Consider the following 21312-nt stretch of genomic DNA (forward strand, 5'->3'; position numbering starts at 1 on the left):
TGCACAACGTGTGTAACTATGCGATTTCAGCACTTGTCCATTTTGCAGTATATGACTTTTCGATAAAAAATATTTTTTTTCAGTACAAGCTTTATTATACAGTGGAAAACGCTGATACTCCAGTATTGCGTTTGCGGTTGCACAACGTATGTAACTATGGGCTTTCAGCACTTGTCCATTTTGCAGTATATGACTTTTCGATAAAAAATATTTTTTTTCAGTACAAGCTTTATTATACAGTGGAAAACGCTGATACTCCAGTATTGCGTTTGCGGTTGCACAACGTATGTAACTATGCGCTTTCAGCACTTGTCCATTTTGCAGTATATGACTTTTCGATAAAAAATATTTTTTTTCAGTACAAGCTTTATTATACAGTGGAAAACGCTGATACTCCAGTACTGAGTTTGCGGTTGCACAACGTATGTAACCATGCGATTTCAGCACTTGTCCATTTTGCAGTATACGACTTTTCGGTAAAAAATATTTTTTTTCAGTACAAGCTTTATTATACAGTGGAAAACGCTGATACTCCAGTACTGAGTTTGCGGTTGCACAACGTATGTAACTATGCGATTTCAGCACTTGTCCATTTTGCAGTATATGAATTTTCGATAAAAAATATTTTTTGTCAGTACAAGCTTTATTATACCGTGGAAAACGCTGATACTCCAGTACTGAGTTTGCGGTTGCACAACGTATGTAACTATGCGATTTCAGCACTTGTCCATTTTGCAGTATATGAATTTTCGATAAAAAATATTTTTTGTCAGTACAAGCTTTATTATACAGTGGAAAACGCTGATACTCCAGTACTGAGTTTGCGGTTGCACAACGTATGTAACCATGCGATTTCAGCACTTGTCCATTTTGCAGTATACGACTATTCGGTAAAAAATATTTTTTTTCAGTACAAGCTTTATTATACAGTGGAAAACGCTGATACTCCAGTTTTGCGTTTGCGGTTGCACAACGTATGTAACTATGCGCTTTCAGCACTTGTCCATTTTGCAGTATATGACTTTTCGATAAAAAATATTTTTTTTCAGTACAAGCTTTATTATACAGTGGAAAACGCTGATACTCCAGTACTGAGTTTGCGGTTGCACAACGTATGTAACCATGCGATTTCAGCACTTGTCCATTTTTCAGTATATGACTTTTCGATAAAAAATATTTTTTTTCAGTACAAGCTTTATTATACAGTGGAAAACGCTGATACTCCAGTAATGAGTTTGCGGTTGCACAACGTATGTAACTATGCGATTTCAGCACTTGTCCATCTTGCAGTATATGACTTTTCGATAAAAAATATTTTTTTTCATTACAAGCTTTATTATACAGTGGAAAACGCTGGTACTCCAGTAATGAGTTTGCGGTTGCACAACGTATGTAACTATGCGATTTCAGCACTTGTCCATCTTGCAGTATATGACTTTTCGATAAAAAATATTTTATTTCAGTACAAGCTTTATTATACAGTGGAAAACGCTGATACTCCAGTACTGAGTTTGCGGTTGCACAACGTATGTAACCATGCGATTTCAGCACTTGTCCATTTTGCAGTATATGACTTTTCGATAAAAAATATTTTTTTTCAGTACAAGCTTTATTATACAGTGGAAAACGCTGATACTCCAGTATTGCGTTTGCGGTTGCACAACGTATGTAACTATGCGCTTTCAGCACTTGTCCATTTTGCAGTATATGACTTTTCGATAAAAAATATTTTTTTAGTACAAGCTTTATTATACAGTGGACAACGCTGATACTCCAGTATTGCGTTTGCGGTTGCACAACGTATGTAACTATGCGCTTTCAGCACTTGTCCATTTTGCAGTATATGACTTTTCGATAAAAAATATTTTTTTTCAGTACAAGCTTTATTATACAGTGGAAAACGCTGATACTCCAGTACTGAGTTTGCGGTTGCACAACGTATGTAACTATGCGCTTTCAGCACTTGTTCATTTTGCAGTATATGACTTTTCGATAAAAAATATTTTTTTTCAGTACAAGCTTTATTATACAGTGGAAAACGCTGATACCCCAGTACTGAGTTTGCGGTTGCACAACGTATGTAACCATGCGATTTCAGCACTTGTCCATTTTGCAGTATACGACTATTCGGTAAAAAATATTTTTTTTCAGTACAAGCTTTGTTATACAGTGGAAAACGCTGATACTCCAGTTTTGCGTTTGCGGTTGCACAACGTATGTAACTATGCGCTTTCAGCACTTGTCCATTTTGCAGTATATGACTTTTCGATAAAAAATATTTTTTTTCAGTACAAGCTTTATTATACAGTGGAAAACGCTGATACTCCAGTACTGAGGTTGCGGTTGCACAACGTATGTAACTATGCGATTTCAGCACTTGTCCATTTTGCAGTATACGACTTTTCGGTAAAAAATATTTTATTTCAGTACAAGCTTTATTATACAGTGGAAAACGCTGGTACTCCAGCATTGCTTTTGCGGTTGCACAACGTATGTAACTATGCGATTTCAGCACTTGTCCATTTTGCAGTATATGACTTTTCGACAAAAAATAGTTTTTTTTCTGTACAAGCTTTATTATACAGTGGAAAAGGCTGATACTCCAGTATTGCGTTTGCGGTTGCACAATGTATGTAACTATGCGATTTCAGCACTTGTCCATTTTGCAGTATATGACTTTTCGATAAAAAATGTTTTTTTTCAGTACAAGCTTTATTATACAGTGGAAAACGCTGATACTCCAGTAATAAGTTTGCGGTTGCACAACGTATGTAACTATGCGATTTCAGCACTTGTCCATCTTGCAGTATATGACTTTTCGATAAAAAATATTTTTTTTCATTACAAGCTTTATTATACAGTGGAAAACGCTGGTACTCCAGTATTGCTTTTGCGGTTGCACAACGTATGTAACTATGGGATTTCAGCACTTGTCCATTTTGCAGTATATGACTTTTCGATAAAAAATATTTTTTTTTAGTACAAGCTTTATTATACAGTGGAAAACGCTGATACTCCAGTATTGCGTTTGCGGTTGCACAACGTGTGTAACTATGCGATTTCAGCACTTGTCCATTTTGCAGTATATGACTTTTCGATAAAAAATATTTTTTTTCAGTACAAGCTTTATTATACAGTGGAAAACGCTGATACTCCAGTATTGCGTTTGCGGTTGCACAACGTATGTAACTATGGGCTTTCAGCACTTGTCCATTTTGCAGTATATGACTTTTCGATAAAAAATATTTTTTTTCAGTACAAGCTTTATTATACAGTGGAAAACGCTGATACTCCAGTACTGAGGTTGCGGTTGCACAACGTATGTAACTATGCGATTTCAGCACTTGTCCATTTTGCAGTATACGACTTTTCGGTAAAAAATATTTTATTTCAGTACAAGCTTTATTATACAGTGGAAAACGCTGGTACTCCAGCATTGCTTTTGCGGTTGCACAACGTATGTAACTATGCGATTTCAGCACTTGTCCATTTTGCAGTATATGACTTTTCGACAAAAAATAGTTTTTTTTCTGTACAAGCTTTATTATACAGTGGAAAAGGCTGATACTCCAGTATTGCGTTTGCGGTTGCACAATGTATGTAACTATGCGATTTCAGCACTTGTCCATTTTGCAGTATATGACTTTTCGATAAAAAATGTTTTTTTTCAGTACAAGCTTTATTATACAGTGGAAAACGCTGATACTCCAGTAATGAGTTTGCGGTTGCACAACGTATGTAACTATGCGATTTCAGCACTTGTCCATCTTGCAGTATATGACTTTTCGATAAAAAATATTTTTTTTCATTACAAGCTTTATTATACAGTGGAAAACGCTGGTACTCCAGTATTGCTTTTGCGGTTGCACAACGTATGTAACTATGCGATTTCAGCACTTGTCCATTTTGCAGTATATGACTTTTCGATAAAAAATATTTTTTTTCAGTACAAGCTTTATTATACAGTGGAAAACGCTGATACTCCAGTATTGCGTTTGCGGTTGCACAACGTGTGTAACTATGCGATTTCAGCACTTGTCCATTTTGCAGTATATGACTTTTCGATAAAAAATATTTTTTTTCAGTACAAGCTTTATTATACAGTGGAAAACGCTGATACTCCAGTATTGCGTTTGCGGTTGCACAACGTATGTAACTATGGGCTTTCAGCACTTGTCCATTTTGCAGTATATGACTTTTCGATAAAAAATATTTTTTTTCAGTACAAGCTTTATTATACAGTGGAAAACGCTGATACTCCAGTATTGCGTTTGCGGTTGCACAACGTATGTAACTATGCGCTTTCAGCACTTGTCCATTTTGCAGTATATGACTTTTCGATAAAAAATATTTTTTTTCAGCACAAGCTTTATTATACAGTGGAAAACGCTGATACTCCAGTACTGAGTTTGCGGTTGCACAACGTATGTAACCATGCGATTTCAGCACTTGTCCATTTTGCAGTATATGACTTTTCGATAAAAAATATTTTTTTTCAGTACAAGCTTTATTATACATTGGAAAACGCTGATACTCCAGTACTGAGTTTGCGGTTGCACAACGTATGTAACCATGCGATTTCAGCACTTGTCCATTTTGCAGTATACGACTTTTCGGTAAAAAATATTTTTTTTCAGTACAAGCTTTATTATACAGTGGAAAACGCTGATACTCCAGTACTGAGTTTGCGGTTGCACAACGTATGTAACTATGCGATTTCAGCACTTGTCCATTTTGCAGTATATGAATTTTCGATAAAAAATATTTTTTGTCAGTACAAGCTTTATTATACCGTGGAAAACGCTGATACTCCAGTACTGAGTTTGCGGTTGCACAACGTATGTAACTATGCGATTTCAGCACTTGTCCATTTTGCAGTATATGAATTTTCGATAAAAAATATTTTTTGTCAGTACAAGCTTTATTATACAGTGGAAAACGCTGATACTCCAGTATTGCGTTTGCGGTTGCACAACGTATGTAACTATGGGCTTTCAGCACTTGTCCATTTTGCAGTATATGACTTTTCGATAAAAAATATTTTTTTTCAGTACAAGCTTTATTATACAGTGGAAAACGCTGATACTCCAGTATTGCGTTTGCGGTTGCACAACGTATGTAACTATGCGCTTTCAGCACTTGTCCATTTTGCAGTATATGACTTTTCGATAAAAAATATTTTTTTTCAGTACAAGCTTTATTATACAGTGGAAAACGCTGATACTCCAGTACTGAGTTTGCGGTTGCACAACGTATGTAACCATGCGATTTCAGCACTTGTCCATTTTGCAGTATATGACTTTTCGATAAAAAATATTTTTTTTCAGTACAAGCTTTATTATACATTGGAAAACGCTGATACTCCAGTACTGAGTTTGCGGTTGCACAACGTATGTAACCATGCGATTTCAGCACTTGTCCATTTTGCAGTATACGACTTTTCGGTAAAAAATATTTTTTTTCAGTACAAGCTTTATTATACAGTGGAAAACGCTGATACTCCAGTACTGAGTTTGCGGTTGCACAACGTATGTAACTATGCGATTTCAGCACTTGTCCATTTTGCAGTATATGAATTTTCGATAAAAAATATTTTTTGTCAGTACAAGCTTTATTATACCGTGGAAAACGCTGATACTCCAGTACTGAGTTTGCGGTTGCACAACGTATGTAACTATGCGATTTCAGCACTTGTCCATTTTGCAGTATATGAATTTTCGATAAAAAATATTTTTTTTCAGTACAAGCTTTATTATACAGTGGAAAACGCTGATACTCCAGTATTGCGTTTGCGGTTGCACAACGTATGTAACTATGCGCTTTCAGCACTTGTCCATTTTGCAGTATATGACTTTTCGATAAAAAATATTTTTTTTCAGTACAAGCTTTATTATACAGTGGAAAACGCTGATACTCCAGTACTGAGTTTGCGGTTGCACAACGTATGTAACCATGCGATTTCAGCACTTGTCCATTTTGCAGTATATGACTTTTCGATAAAAAATATTTTTTTTCAGTACAAGCTTTATTATACATTGGAAAACGCTGATACTCCAGTACTGAGTTTGCGGTTGCACAACGTATGTAACCATGCGATTTCAGCACTTGTCCATTTTGCAGTATACGACTTTTCGGTAAAAAATATTTTTTTTCAGTACAAGCTTTATTATACAGTGGAAAACGCTGATACTCCAGTACTGAGTTTGCGGTTGCACAACGTATGTAACTATGCGATTTCAGCACTTGTCCATTTTGCAGTATATGAATTTTCGATAAAAAATATTTTTTGTCAGTACAAGCTTTATTATACCGTGGAAAACGCTGATACTCCAGTACTGAGTTTGCGGTTGCACAACGTATGTAACTATGCGATTTCAGCACTTGTCCATTTTGCAGTATATGAATTTTCGATAAAAAATATTTTTTGTCAGTACAAGCTTTATTATACAGTGGAAAACGCTGATACTCCAGTACTGAGTTTGCGGTTGCACAACGTATGTAACCATGCGATTTCAGCACTTGTCCATTTTGCAGTATACGACTATTCGGTAAAAAATATTTTTTTTCAGTACAAGCTTTATTATACAGTGGAAAACGCTGATACTCCAGTTTTGCGTTTGCGGTTGCACAACGTATGTAACTATGCGCTTTCAGCACTTGTCCATTTTGCAGTATATGACTTTTCGATAAAAAATATTTTTTTTCAGTACAAGCTTTATTATACAGTGGAAAACGCTGATACTCCAGTACTGAGTTTGCGGTTGCACAACGTATGTAATCATGCGATTTCAGCACTTGTCCATTTTTCAGTATATGACTTTTCGATAAAAAATATTTTTTTTCAGTACAAGCTTTATTATACAGTGGAAAACGCTGATACTCCAGTAATGAGTTTGCGGTTGCACAACGTATGTAACTATGCGATTTCAGCACTTGTCCATCTTGCAGTATATGACTTTTCGATAAAAAATATTTTTTTTCATTACAAGCTTTATTATACAGTGGAAAACGCTGGTACTCCAGTATTGCTTTTGCGGTTGCACAACGTATTTAACTATGCGATTTCAGCACTTGTCCATTTTGCAGTATATAACTTTTCGATAAAAAATATTTTTTTTCAGTACAAGCTTTATTATACAGTGGAAAACGCTGATACTCCAGTATTGCGTTTGCGGTTGCACAACGTATGTAACTATGCGATTTCAGCACTTGTCCATTTTGCAGTATATGACTTTTCGATAAAAAATATTTTTTTTCAGTACAAGCTTTATTATACAGTGGAAAACGCTGATACTCCAGTATTGCGTTTGCGGTTGCACAACGTATGTAACTATGCGCTTTCAGCACTTGTCCATTTTGCAGTATATGACTTTTCGATAAAAAATATTTTTTTAGTACAAGCTTTATTATACAGTGGACAACGCTGATACTCCAGTATTGCGTTTGCGGTTGCACAACGTATGTAACTATGCGCTTTCAGCACTTGTCCATTTTGCAGTATATGACTTTTCGATAAAAAATATTTTTTTTCAGTACAAGCTTTATTATACAGTGGAAAACGCTGATACTCCAGTACTGAGTTTGCGGTTGCACAACGTATGTAACTATGCGCTTTCAGCACTTGTTCATTTTGCAGTATATGACTTTTCGATAAAAAATATTTTTTTTCAGTACAAGCTTTATTATACAGTGGAAAACGCTGATACCCCAGTACTGAGTTTGCGGTTGCACAACGTATGTAACCATGCGATTTCAGCACTTGTCCATTTTGCAGTATACGACTATTCGGTAAAAAATATTTTTTTTCAGTACAAGCTTTGTTATACAGTGGTAAACGCTGATACTCCAGTTTTGCGTTTGCGGTTGCACAACGTATGTAACTATGCGCTTTCAGCACTTGTCCATTTTGCAGTATATGACTTTTCGATAAAAAATATTTTTTTTCAGTACAAGCTTTATTATACAGTGGAAAACGCTGATACTCCAGTACTGAGGTTGCGGTTGCACAACGTATGTAACTATGCGATTTCAGCACTTGTCCATTTTGCAGTATACGACTTTTCGGTAAAAAATATTTTATTTCAGTACAAGCTTTATTATACAGTGGAAAACGCTGGTACTCCCGCATTGCTTTTGCGGTTGCACAACGTATGTAACTATGCGATTTCAGCACTTGTCCATTTTGCAGTATATGACTTTTCGACAAAAAATAGTTTTTTTTCTGTACAAGCTTTATTATACAGTGGAAAAGGCTGATACTCCAGTATTGCGTTTGCGGTTGCACAATGTATGTAACTATGCGATTTCAGCACTTGTCCATTTTGCAGTATATGACTTTTCGATAAAAAATGTTTTTTTTCAGTACAAGCTTTATTATACAGTGGAAAACGCTGATACTCCAGTAATGAGTTTGCGGTTGCACAACGTATGTAACTATGCGATTTCAGCACTTGTCCATCTTGCAGTATATGACTTTTCGATAAAAAATATTTTTTTTCATTACAAGCTTTATTATACAGTGGAAAACGCTGGTACTCCAGTATTGCTTTTGCGGTTGCACAACGTATGTAACTATGCGATTTCAGCACTTGTCCATTTTGCAGTATATGACTTTTCGATAAAAAATATTTTTTTTCAGTACAAGCTTTATTATACAGTGGAAAACGCTGATACTCCAGTATTGCGTTTGCGGTTGCACAACGTGTGTAACTATGCGATTTCAGCACTTGTCCATTTTGCAGTATATGACTTTTCGATAAAAAATATTTTTTTTCAGTACAAGCTTTATTATACAGTGGAAAACGCTGATACTCCAGTATTGCGTTTGCGGTTGCACAACGTATGTAACTATGGGCTTTCAACACTTGTCCATTTTGCAGTATATGACTTTTCGATAAAAAATATTTTTTTTCAGTACAAGCTTTATTATACAGTGGAAAACGCTGATACTCCAGTATTGCGTTTGCGGTTGCACAACGTATGTAACTATGCGCTTTCAGCACTTGTCCATTTTGCAGTATATGACTTTTCGATAAAAAATATTTTTTTTCAGTACAAGCTTTATTATACAGTGGAAAACGCTGATGCTCCAGTACTGAGTTTGCGGTTGCACAACGTATGTAACCATGCGATTTCAGCACTTGTCCATTTTGCAGTATATGACTTTTCGATAAAAAATATTTTTTTTCAGTACAAGCTTTATTATACATTGGAAAACGCTGATACTCCAGTACTGAGTTTGCGGTTGCACAACGTATGTAACCATGCGATTTCAGCACTTGTCCATTTTGCAGTATACGACTTTTCGGTAAAAAATATTTTTTTTCAGTACAAGCTTTATTATACAGTGGAAAACGCTGATACTCCAGTACTGAGTTTGCGGTTGCACAACGTATGTAACTATGCGATTTCAGCACTTGTCCATTTTGCAGTATATGAATTTTCGATAAAAAATATTTTTTGTCAGTACAAGCTTTATTATACCGTGGAAAACGCTGATACTCCAGTACTGAGTTTGCGGTTGCACAACGTATGTAACTATGCAATTTCAGCACTTGTCCATTTTGCAGTACATGAATTTTCGATAAAAAATATTTTTTGTCAGAACAAGCTTTATTATACAGTGGAAAACGCTGATACTCCAGTACTGAGTTTGAGGTTGCACAACGTATGTAACCATGCGATTTCAGCACTTGTCCATTTTGAAGTATACGACTTTTCGGTAAAAAATATATTTTATTCAGTACAAGCTTTATTATACGGTGGAAAACGCTGATACTCCAGTATTGCGTTTGCGGTTGCACAACGTATGTAACTATGCGCTTTCAGCACTTGTCCATTTTGCAGTATATGACTTTTCGATAAAAAATATTTTTTTTCAGTACAAGCTTTATTATACAGTGGAAAACGCTGATACTCCAGTACTGAGTTTGCGGTTGCACAACGTATGTAACTATGCGCTTTCAGCACTTGTCCATTTTGCAGTATATGACTTTTCGATAAAAAATATTTTTTTTCAGTACAAGCTTTATTATACAGTGGAAAACACTGATACCCCAGTACTGAGTTTGCGGTTGCACAACGTATGTAACCATGCGATTTCAGCACTTGTCCATTTTGCAGTACACGACTATTCGGTAAAAAATATTTTTTTTCAGTACAAGCTTTGTTATACAGTCGAAAACGCTGATACTCCAGTTTTGCGTTTGCGGTTGCACAACGTATGTAACTATGCGCTTTCAGCACTTGTCCATTTTGCAGTATATGACTTTTCGATAAAAAATATTTTTTTTCAGTACAAGCTTTATTATACAGTGGAAAACGCTGATACTCCAGTATTGCGTTTGCGGTTGCACAACGTATGTAACTATGCGCTTTCAGCACTTGTCCATTTTGCAGTATATGACTTTTCGATAAAAAATATTTTTTTTCAGTACAAGCTTTATTATACAGTGGACAACGCTGATACTCCAGTATTGCGTTTGCGGTTGCACAACGTATGTAACTATGCGCTTTCAGCACTTGTCCATTTTGCAGTATATGACTTTTCGATAAAAAATATTTTTTTTCAGTACAAGCTTTATTATACAGTGGAAAACGCTGATACCCCAGTACTGAGTTTGCGGTTGCACAACGTATGTAACCATGCGATTTCAGCACTTGTCCATTTTGCAGTATACGACTATTCGGTAAAAAATATTGTTTTTTCAGTACAAGCTTTGTTATACAGTGGAAAACGCTGATACTCCAGTACTGAGTTTGCGGTTGCACAACGTATGTAACTATGCGATTTCAGCACTTGTCCATTTTGCAGTATATGAATTTTCGATAAAAAATATTTTTTTTCAGTACAAGCTTTATTATACAGTGGAAAACGCTGATACTCCAGTACTGAGTTTGCGGTTGCACAACGTATGTAATCATGCGATTTCAGCACTTGTCCATTTTGAAGTATTCGACTTTTCGGTAAAAAATATATTTTATTCAGTACAAGCTTTATTATACAGTGGAAAACGCTGATACTCCAGTATTGCGTTTGCGGTTGCACAACGTATGTAACTATGCGCTTTCAGCACTTGTCCATTTTGCAGTATATGACTTTTCGATAAAAAATATTTTTTTTCAGTACAAGCTTTATTATACAGTGGAAAACGCTGATACTCCAGTACTGAGTTTGCGGTTGCACAACGTATGTAACTATGCGCTTTCAGCACTTGTCCATTTTGCAGTATATGACTTTTCGATAAAAAATATTTTTTTTCAGTACAAGCTTTATTATACAGTGGAAAACGCTGATACCCCAGTACTGAGTTTGCGGTTGCACAACGTATGTAACTATGCGATTTCAGCACTTGTCCATTTTGCAGTACACGACTATTCGGTAAAAAATATTTTTTTTCAGTACAAGCTTTGTTATACAGTGGAAAATGCTAATACTCCAGTTTTGCGTTTGCGGTTGCACAACGTATGTAACTATGCGCTTTCAGCACTTGTCCATTTTGCAGTATATGACTTTTCGATAAAAAATATTTTTTTTCAGTACAAGCTTTATTTTGCAGTGGAAAACGCTGATACTCCAGTACTGAGTTTGCGGTTGCACAACGTATGTAACTATGCGATTTCAGCACTTGTCCATTTTGCAGTATACGACTTTTCGATAAAAAACATTTTTTTTCAGTACAAGCTTTATTATACATTGGAAAACGCTGATACTCCAGTTTTGCGTTTGCGGTTGCACAACGTATGTAACTATGCGCTTTCAGCACTTGTCCATTTTGCAGTATATGACTTTTCGATAAAAATTTTTTTTTTCAGTACAAGCTTTATTATACAGTGGAAAACGCTGATACTCCAGTACTGAGTTTGCGGTTGCACAACGTATGTAACCATGCGATTTCAGCACTTGTCCATTTTGCAGTATATGACTTTTCGATAAAAAATATTTTTTTTCAGTACAAGCTTTATTATACAGTGGAAAACGCTGATACTCCAGTACTGAGTTTGCGGTTGCACAACGTATGTAACCATGCGATTTCAGCACTTGTCCATTTTGCAGTATACAACTATTCGGTAAAAAATATTTTTTTTCAGTACAAGCTTTATTATACAGTGGAAAACGCTGATACTCCAGTTTTGCGTTTGCGGTTGCACAACGTATGTAACTATGCGCTTTCAGCACTTGTCCATTTTGCAGTATATGACTTTTCGAAAAAAATATTTTTTTTCAGTACAAGCTTTATTATACAGTGGAATACGCTGATACTCCAGTATTGCGTTTGCGGTTGCACAACGTATGTAACTATGCGATTTCAGCACTTGTCCATTTTGCAGTATATGACTTTTCGATAAAAAATATTTTTTTTCAGTACAAGCTTTATTATACAGTGGAAAACGCTGATACTCCAGTATTGCGTTTGCGGTTGCACAACGTATGTAACTTTGCGCTTTCAGCACTTGTCCATTTTGCAGTATATGACTTTTCGATAAAAAATATTTTTTTTCAGTACAAGCTTTATTATACAGTGGACAACGCTGATACTCCAGTATTGCGTTTGCGGTTGCACAACGTATGTAACTATGCGCTTTCAGCACTTGTCCATTTTGCAGTATATGACTTTTCGACAAAAAATAGTTTTTTTTCTGTACAAGCTTTATTATACAGTGGAAAAGGCTGATACTCCAGTATTGCGTTTGCGGTTGCACAATGTATGTAACTATGCGATTTCAGCACTTGTCCATTTTGCAGTATATGACTTTTCGATAAAAAATGTTTTTTTTCAGTACAAGCTTTATTATACAGTGGAAAACGCTGATACTCCAGTAATGAGTTTGCGGTTGCACAACGTATGTAACTATGCGATTTCAGCACTTGTCCATCTTGCAGTATATGACTTTTCGATAAAAAATATTTTTTTTCATTACAAGCTTTATTATACAGTGGAAAACGCTGGTACTCCAGTATTGCTTTTGCGGTTGCACAACGTATGTAACTATGCGATTTCAGCACTTGTCCATTTTGCAGTATATGACTTTTCGATAAAAAATATTTTTTTTCAGTACAAGCTTTATTATACAGTGGAAAACGCTGATACTCCAGTACTGAGTTTGCGGTTGCACAACGTATGTAACTATGCGCTTTCAGCACTTGTCCATTTTGCAGTATATGACTTTTCGATAAAAAATATTTTTTTTCAGTACAAGCTTTATTATACAGTGGAAAACGCTTATACCCCAGTACTGAGTTTGCGGTTGCACAACGTATGTAACCATGCGATTTCAGCACTTGTCCATATTGCAGTATATGACTTTTCGATAAAAATTTTTTTTTTCAGTACAAGCTTTATTATACAGTGGAAAACGCTGATACTCCAGTACTGAGTTTGCGGTTGCACAACGTATGTAACCATGCGATTTCAGCACTTGTCCATTTTTCAGTATATGAATTTTCGATAAAAAATTTTTTTTTTCAGTACAAGCTTTATTATACATTGGAAAACGCTGATACTCCAGTACTGAGTTTGCGGTTGCACAACGTATGTAACCATGCGATTTCAGCACTTGTCCATTTTGCAGTATACGACTATTCGGTAAAAAATATTTTTTTTCAGTACAAGCTTTATTATACAGTGGAAAACGCTGATACTCCAGTTTTGCGTTTGCGGTTGCACAACGTATGTAACTATGCGCTTTCAGCACTTGTCCATTTTGCAGTATATGACTTTTCGACAAAAAATATTTTTTTTCAGTACAAGCTTTATTATACAGTGGAAAACGCTGATACCCCAGTATTGCGTTTGCGGTTGCACAACGTATGTAACTATGCGATTTCAGCACTTGTCCATTTTGCAGTATATGACTTTTCGATAAAAAATATTTTTTTTCAGTACAAGCTTTATTATACAGTGGAAAACGCTGATACTCCAGTATTGCGTTTGCGGTTGCACAACGTATGTAACTATGCGCTTTCAGCACTTGTCCATTTTGCAGTATATGACTTTTCGATAAAAAATATTTTTTTTCAGTACAAGCTTTATTATACAGTGGACAACGCTGATACTCCAGTATTGCGTTTGCGGTTGCACAACGTATGTAACTATGCGCTTTCAGCACTTGTCCATTTTGCAGTATATGACTTTTCGACAAAAAATAGTTTTTTTTCTGTACAAGCTTTATTATACAGTGGAAAAGGCTGATACTCCAGTATTGCGTTTGCGGTTGCACAATGTATGTAACTATGCGATTTCAGCACTTGTCCATTTTGCAGTATATGACTTTTCGATAAAAAATGTTTTTTTTCAGTACAAGCTTTATTATACAGTGGAAAACGCTGATACTCCAGTAATGAGTTTGCGGTTGCACAACGTATGTAACTATGCGATTTCAGCACTTGTCCATCTTGCAGTATATGACTTTTCGATAAAAAATATTTTTTTTCATTACAAGCTTTATTATACAGTGGAAAACGCTGGTACTCCAGTATTGCTTTTGCGGTTGCACAACGTATGTAACTATGCCATTTCAGCACTTGTCCATTTTGCAGTATATGACTTTTCGATAAAAAATATTTTTTTTCAGTACAAGCTTTATTATACAGTGGAAAACGCTGATACTCCAGTATTGCGTTTGCGGTTGCACAACGTATGTAACTATGCGATTTCAGCACTTGTCCATTTTGCAGTATATGACTTTTCGATAAAAAATATTTTTTTTCAGTACAAGCTTTATTATACAGTGGAAAACGCTGATACTCCAGTATTGCGTTTGCGGTTGCACAACGTATGTAACTATGCGCTTTCAGCACTTGTCCATTTTGCAGTATATGACTTTTCGATAAAAAATATTTTTTTTCAGTACAAGCTTTATTATACAGTGGAAAACGCTGATACTCCAGTATTGCGTTTGCGGTTGCACAACGTATGTAACTATGCGCTTTCAGCACTTGTCCATTTTGCAGTATATGACTTTTCGATAAAAAATATTTTTTTTCAGTACAAGCTTTATTATACAGTGGAAAACGCTGATACTCCAGTACTGAGTTTGCGGTTGCACAACGTATGTAACCATGCGATTTCAGCACTTGTCCATTTTGCAGTATATGACTTTTCGATAAAAAATATTTTTTTTCAGTACAAGCTTTATTATACATTGGAAAACGCTGATACTCCAGTACTGAGTTTGCGGTTGCACAACGTATGTAACCATGCGATTTCAGCACTTGTCCATTTTGCAGTATACGACTTTTCGGTAAAAAATATTTTTTTTCAGTACAAGCTTTATTATACAGTGGAAAACGCTGATACTCCAGTACTGAGTTTGCGGTTGCACAACGTATGTAACTGTGCGCTTTCAGCACTTGTCCATTTTGCAGTATATGACTTTTCGATAAAAAATATTTTTTTTCAGTACAAGCTTTATTATACAGTGGAAAACGCTGATACTCCAGTTTTGCGTTTGCGGTTGCACAACGTATGTAACTATGCGCTTTCAGCACTTGTCCATTTTGCAGTATATGACTTTTCGATAAAAATTGTTTTTTTCTGTACAAGCTTTATTATACCGTGGAAAACGCTGATACTCCAGTACTGAGTTTGCGGTTGCACAACGTATGTAACTATGCGATTTCAGCACTTGTCCATTTTGAAGTATATGAATTTTCGATAAAAAATATTTTTTGTCAGTACAAGCTTTATTATACAGTGGAAAACGCTGATACTCCAGTACTGAGTTTGCGGTTGCACAACGTATGTAACCATGCGATTTCAGCACTTGTCCATTTTGAAGTATACGACTTTTCGGTAAAAAATATATTTTATTCAGTACAAGCTTTATTATACGGTGGAAAACGCTGATACTCCAGTATTGCGTTTGCGGTTGCACAACGTATGTAACTATGCGCTTTCAGCACTTGTCCATTTTGCAGTATATGACTTTTCGATAAAAAATATTTTTTTTCAGTACAAGCTTTATTATACAGTGGACAACGCTGATACTCCAGTATTGCGTTTGCGGTTGCACAACGTATGTAACTATGCGATTTCAGCACTTGTCCATTTTGCAGTATATGAATTTTCGATAAAAAATATTTTTTTTCAGTACAAGCTTTATTATACAGTGGAAAACGCTGATACTCCAGTACTGAGTTTGCGGTTGCACAACGTATGTAACTATGCGCTTTCAGCACTTGTCCATTTTTCAGTATATGACTTTTCGAAAAAAAAAATTTTTTTTCAGTACAAGCTTTATTATACAGTGGAAAACGCTGATACCCCAGTACTGAGTTTGCGGTTGCACAACGTATGTAACCATGCGATTTCAGCACTTGTCCATTTTGCAGTACACGACTATTCGGTAAAAAATATTTTTTTTCAGTACAAGCTTTGTTATACAGTGGAAAATGCTGATACTCCAGTTTTGCGTTTGCGGTTGCACAACGTATGTAACTATGCGCTTTCAGCACTTGTCCATTTTGCAGTATATGACTTTTCGATAAAAAATATTTTTTTTCAGTACAAGCTTTATTATGCAGTGGAAAACGCTGATACTCCAGTACTGAGTTTGCGGTTGCACAACGTATGTAACTATGCGATTTCAGCACTTGTCCATTTTGCAGTATACGACTTTTCGATAAAAAACATTTTTTTTCAGTACAAGCTTTATTATACATTGGAAAACGCTGATACTCCAGTTTTGCGTTTGCGGTTGCACAACGTATGTAACTATGCGCTTTCAGCACTTGTCCATTTTGCAGTATATGACTTTTCGATAAAAATTTTTTTTTTCAGTACAAGCTTTATTATACAGTGGAAAACGCTGATACTCCAGTACTGAGTTTGCGGTTGCACAACGTATGTAACCATGCGATTTCAGCACTTGTCCATTTTTCAGTATATGACTTTTCGATAAAAAATATTTTTTTTCAGTACAAGCTTTATTATACAGTGGAAAACGCTGATACTCCAGTACTGAGTTTGCGGTTGCACAACGTATGTAACCATGCGATTTCAGCACTTGTCCATTTTGCAGTATACGACTATTCGGTAAAAAATATTTTTTTTCAGTACAAGCTTTATTATACAGTGGAAAACGCTGATACTCCAGTTTTGCGTTTGCGGTTGCACAACGTATGTAACTATGCGCTTTCAGCACTTGTCCATTTTGCAGTATATGACTTTTCGACAAAAAATATTTTTTTTCAGTACAAGCTTTATTATACAGTGGAAAACGCTGATACCCCAGTATTGCGTTTGCGGTTGCACAACGTATGTAACTATGCGATTTCAGCACTTGTCCATTTTGCAGTATATGACTTTTCGATAAAAAATATTTTTTTTCAGTACAAGCTTTATTATACAGTGGAAAACGCTGATACTCCAGTATTGCGTTTGCGGTTGCACAACGTATGTAACTATGCGCTTTCAGCACTTGTCCATTTTGCAGTATATGACTTTTCGATAAAAAATATTTTTTTTCAGTACAAGCTTTATTATACAGTGGACAACGCTGATACTCCAGTATTGCGTTTGCGGTTGCACAACGTATGTAACTATGCGCTTTCAGCACTTGTCCATTTTGCAGTATATGACTTTTCGACAAAAAATAGTTTTTTTTCTGTACAAGCTTTATTATACATTGGAAAAGGCTGATACTCCAGTATTGCGTTTGCGGTTGCACAATGTATGTAACTATGCGATTTCAGCACTTGTCCATTTTGCAGTATATGACTTTTCGATAAAAAATGTTTTTTTTCAGTACAAGCTTTATTATACAGTGGAAAACGCTGATACTCCAGTAATGAGTTTGCGGTTGCACAACGTATGTAACTATGCGATTTCAGCACTTGTCCATCTTGCAGTATATGACTTTTCGATAAAAAATATTTTTTTTCATTACAAGCTTTATTATACAGTGGAAAACGCTGGTACTCCAGTATTGCTTTTGCGGTTGCACAACGTATGTAACTATGCCATTTCAGCACTTGTCCATTTTGCAGTATATGACTTTTCGATAAAAAATATTTTTTTTCAGTACAAGCTTTATTATACAGTGGAAAACGCTGATACTCCAGTATTGCGTTTGCGGTTGCACAACGTATGTAACTATGCGATTTCAGCACTTGTCCATTTTGCAGTATATGACTTTTCGATAAAAAATATTTTTTTTCAGTACAAGCTTTATTATACAGTGGAAAACGCTGATACTCCAGTATTGCGTTTGCGGTTGCACAACGTATGTAACTATGCGCTTTCAGCACTTGTCCATTTTGCAGTATATGACTTTTCGATAAAAAATATTTTTTTTCAGTACAAGCTTTATTATACAGTGGAAAACGCTGATACTCCAGTATTGCGTTTGCGGTTGCACAACGTATGTAACTATGCGCTTTCAGCACTTGTCCATTTTGCAGTATATGACTTTTCGATAAAAAATATTTTTTTTCAGTACAAGCTTTATTATACAGTGGAAAACGCTGATACTCCAGTACTGAGTTTGCGGTTGCACAACGTATGTAACCATGCGATTTCAGCACTTGTCCATTTTGCAGTATATGACTTTTCGATAAAAAATATTTTTTTTCAGTACAAGCTTTATTATACATTGGAAAACGCTGATACTCCAGTACTGAGTTTGCGGTTGCACAACGTATGTAACCATGCGATTTCAGCACTTGTCCATTTTGCAGTATACGACTTTTCGGTAAAAAATATTTTTTTTCAGTACAAGCTTTATTATACAGTGGAAAACGCTGATACTCCAGTACTGAGTTTGCGGTTGCACAACGTATGTAACTGTGCGCTTTCAGCACTTGTCCATTTTGCAGTATATGACTTTTCGATAAAAAATATTTTTTTTCAGTACAAGCTTTATTATACAGTGGAAAACGCTGATACTCCAGTTTTGCGTTTGCGGTTGCACAACGTATGTAACTATGCGCTTTCAGCACTTGTCCATTTTGCAGTATATGACTTTTCGATAAAAATTGTTTTTTTCTGTACAAGCTTTATTATACCGTGGAAAACGCTGATACTCCAGTACTGAGTTTGCGGTTGCACAACGTATGTAACTATGCGATTTCAGCACTTGTCCATTTTGAAGTATATGAATTTTCGATAAAAAATATTTTTTGTCAGTACAAGCTTTATTATACAGTGGAAAACGCTGATACTCCAGTACTGAGTTTGCGGTTGCACAACGTATGTAACCATGCGATTTCAGCACTTGTCCATTTTGAAGTATACGACTTTTCGGTAAAAAATATATTTTATTCAGTACAAGCTTTATTATACGGTGGAAAACGCTGATACTCCAGTATTGCGTTTGCGGTTGCACAACGTATGTAACTATGCGCTTTCAGCACTTGTCCATTTTGCAGTATATGACTTTTCGATAAAAAATATTTTTTTTCAGTACAAGCTTTATTATACAGTGGAAAACGCTGATACTCCAGTACTGAGTTTGCGGTTGCACAACGTATGTAACTATGCGCTTTCAGCACTTGTCCATTTTGCAGTATATGACTTTTCGATAAAAAATATTTTTTTTCAGTACAAGCTTTATTATACAGTGGAAAACGCTTATACCCCAGTACTGAGTTTGCGGTTGCACAACGTATGTAACCATGCGATTTCAGCACTTGTCCATTTTGCAGTACACGACTATTCGGTAAAAAATATTTTTTTTCAGTACAAGCTTTGTTATACAGTGGAAAACGCTGATACTCCAGTTTTGCGTTTGCGGTTGCACAACGTATGTAACTATGCGCTTTCAGCACTTGTCCATTTTGCAGTATATGACTTTTCGATAAAAAATATTTTTTTTCAGTACAAGCTTTATTATACAGTGGAAAACGCTGATACTCCAGTATTGCGTTTGCGGTTGCACAACGTATGTAACTATGCGCTTTCAGCACTTGTCCATTTTGCAGTATATGACTTTTCGATAAAAAATATTTTTTTTCAGTACAAGCTTTATTATACAGTGGACAACGCTGATACTCCAGTATTGCGTTTTCGGTTGCACAACGTATGTAACTATGCGCTTTCAGCACTTGTCCATTTTGCAGTATATGACTTTTCGATAAAAAATATTTTTTTTCAGTACAAGCTTTGTTATACAGTGGAAAACGCTGATACTCCAGTACTGAGTTTGCGGTTGCACAACGTATGTAACTATGCGCTTTCAGCACTTGTCCATTTTGCAGTATATGACTTTTCGATAAAAAATATTTTTTTTCAGTACAAGCTTTATTATACAGTGGAAAACGCTGATACCCCAGTACTGAGTTTGCGGTTGCACAACGTATGTAACCATGCGATTTCAGCACTTGTCCATTTTGCAGTATACGACTATTCGGTAAAAAATATTTTTTTTCAGTACAAGCTTTGTTATACAGTGGAAAACGCTGATACTCCAGTACTGAGTTTGCGGTTGCACAACGTATGTAACTATGCGATTTCAGCACTTGTCCATTTTGCAGTATATGAATTTTCGATAAAAAATATTTTTTTTCAGTACAAGCTTTATTATACAGTGGAAAACGCTGATACTCCAGTTTTGCGTTTGCGGTTGCACAACGTATGTAACTATGCGCTTTCAGCACTTGTCCATTTTGCAGTATATGACTTTTCGATAAAAAATATTTTTTTTCAGTACAAGCTTTATTATACAGTGGAAAACGCTGATACTCCAGTATTGCGTTTGCGGTTGCACAACGTATGTAACTATGCGCTTTCAGCACTTGTCCATTTTGCAGTATATGACTTTTCGATAAAAAATATTTTTTTTCAGTACAAGCTTTATTATACAGTGGACAACGCTGATACTCCAGTATTGCGTTTGCGGTTGCACAACGTATGTAACTATGCGCTTTCAGCACTTGTCCATTTTGCAGTATATGACTTTTCGATAAAAAATATTTTTTTTCAGTACAAGCTTTGTTATACAGTGGAAAACGCTGATACTCCAGTACTGAGTTTGCGGTTGCACAACGTATGTAACTATGCGCTTTCAGCACTTGTCCATTTTGCAGTATATGACTTTTCGATAAAAAATATTTTTTTTCAGTACAAGCTTTATTATACAGTGGAAAACGCTGATACCCCAGTACTGAGTTTGCGGTTGCACAACGTATGTAACCATGCGATTTCAGCACTTGTCCATTTTGCAGTATACGACTATTCGGTAAAAAATATTTTTTTTCAGTACAAGCTTTGTTATACAGTGGAAAACGCTGATACTCCAGTACTGAGTTTGCGGTTGCACAACGTATGTAACTATGCGATTTCAGCACTTGTCCATTTTGCAGTATATGAATTT

The sequence above is a fragment of the Ascidia mentula genome, chromosome 3 (genome assembly GCF_947561715.1).
Source record: "Ascidia mentula chromosome 3, kaAscMent1.1, whole genome shotgun sequence".
In the NCBI taxonomy this organism is placed as follows: domain Eukaryota; kingdom Metazoa; phylum Chordata; class Ascidiacea; order Phlebobranchia; family Ascidiidae; genus Ascidia; species Ascidia mentula.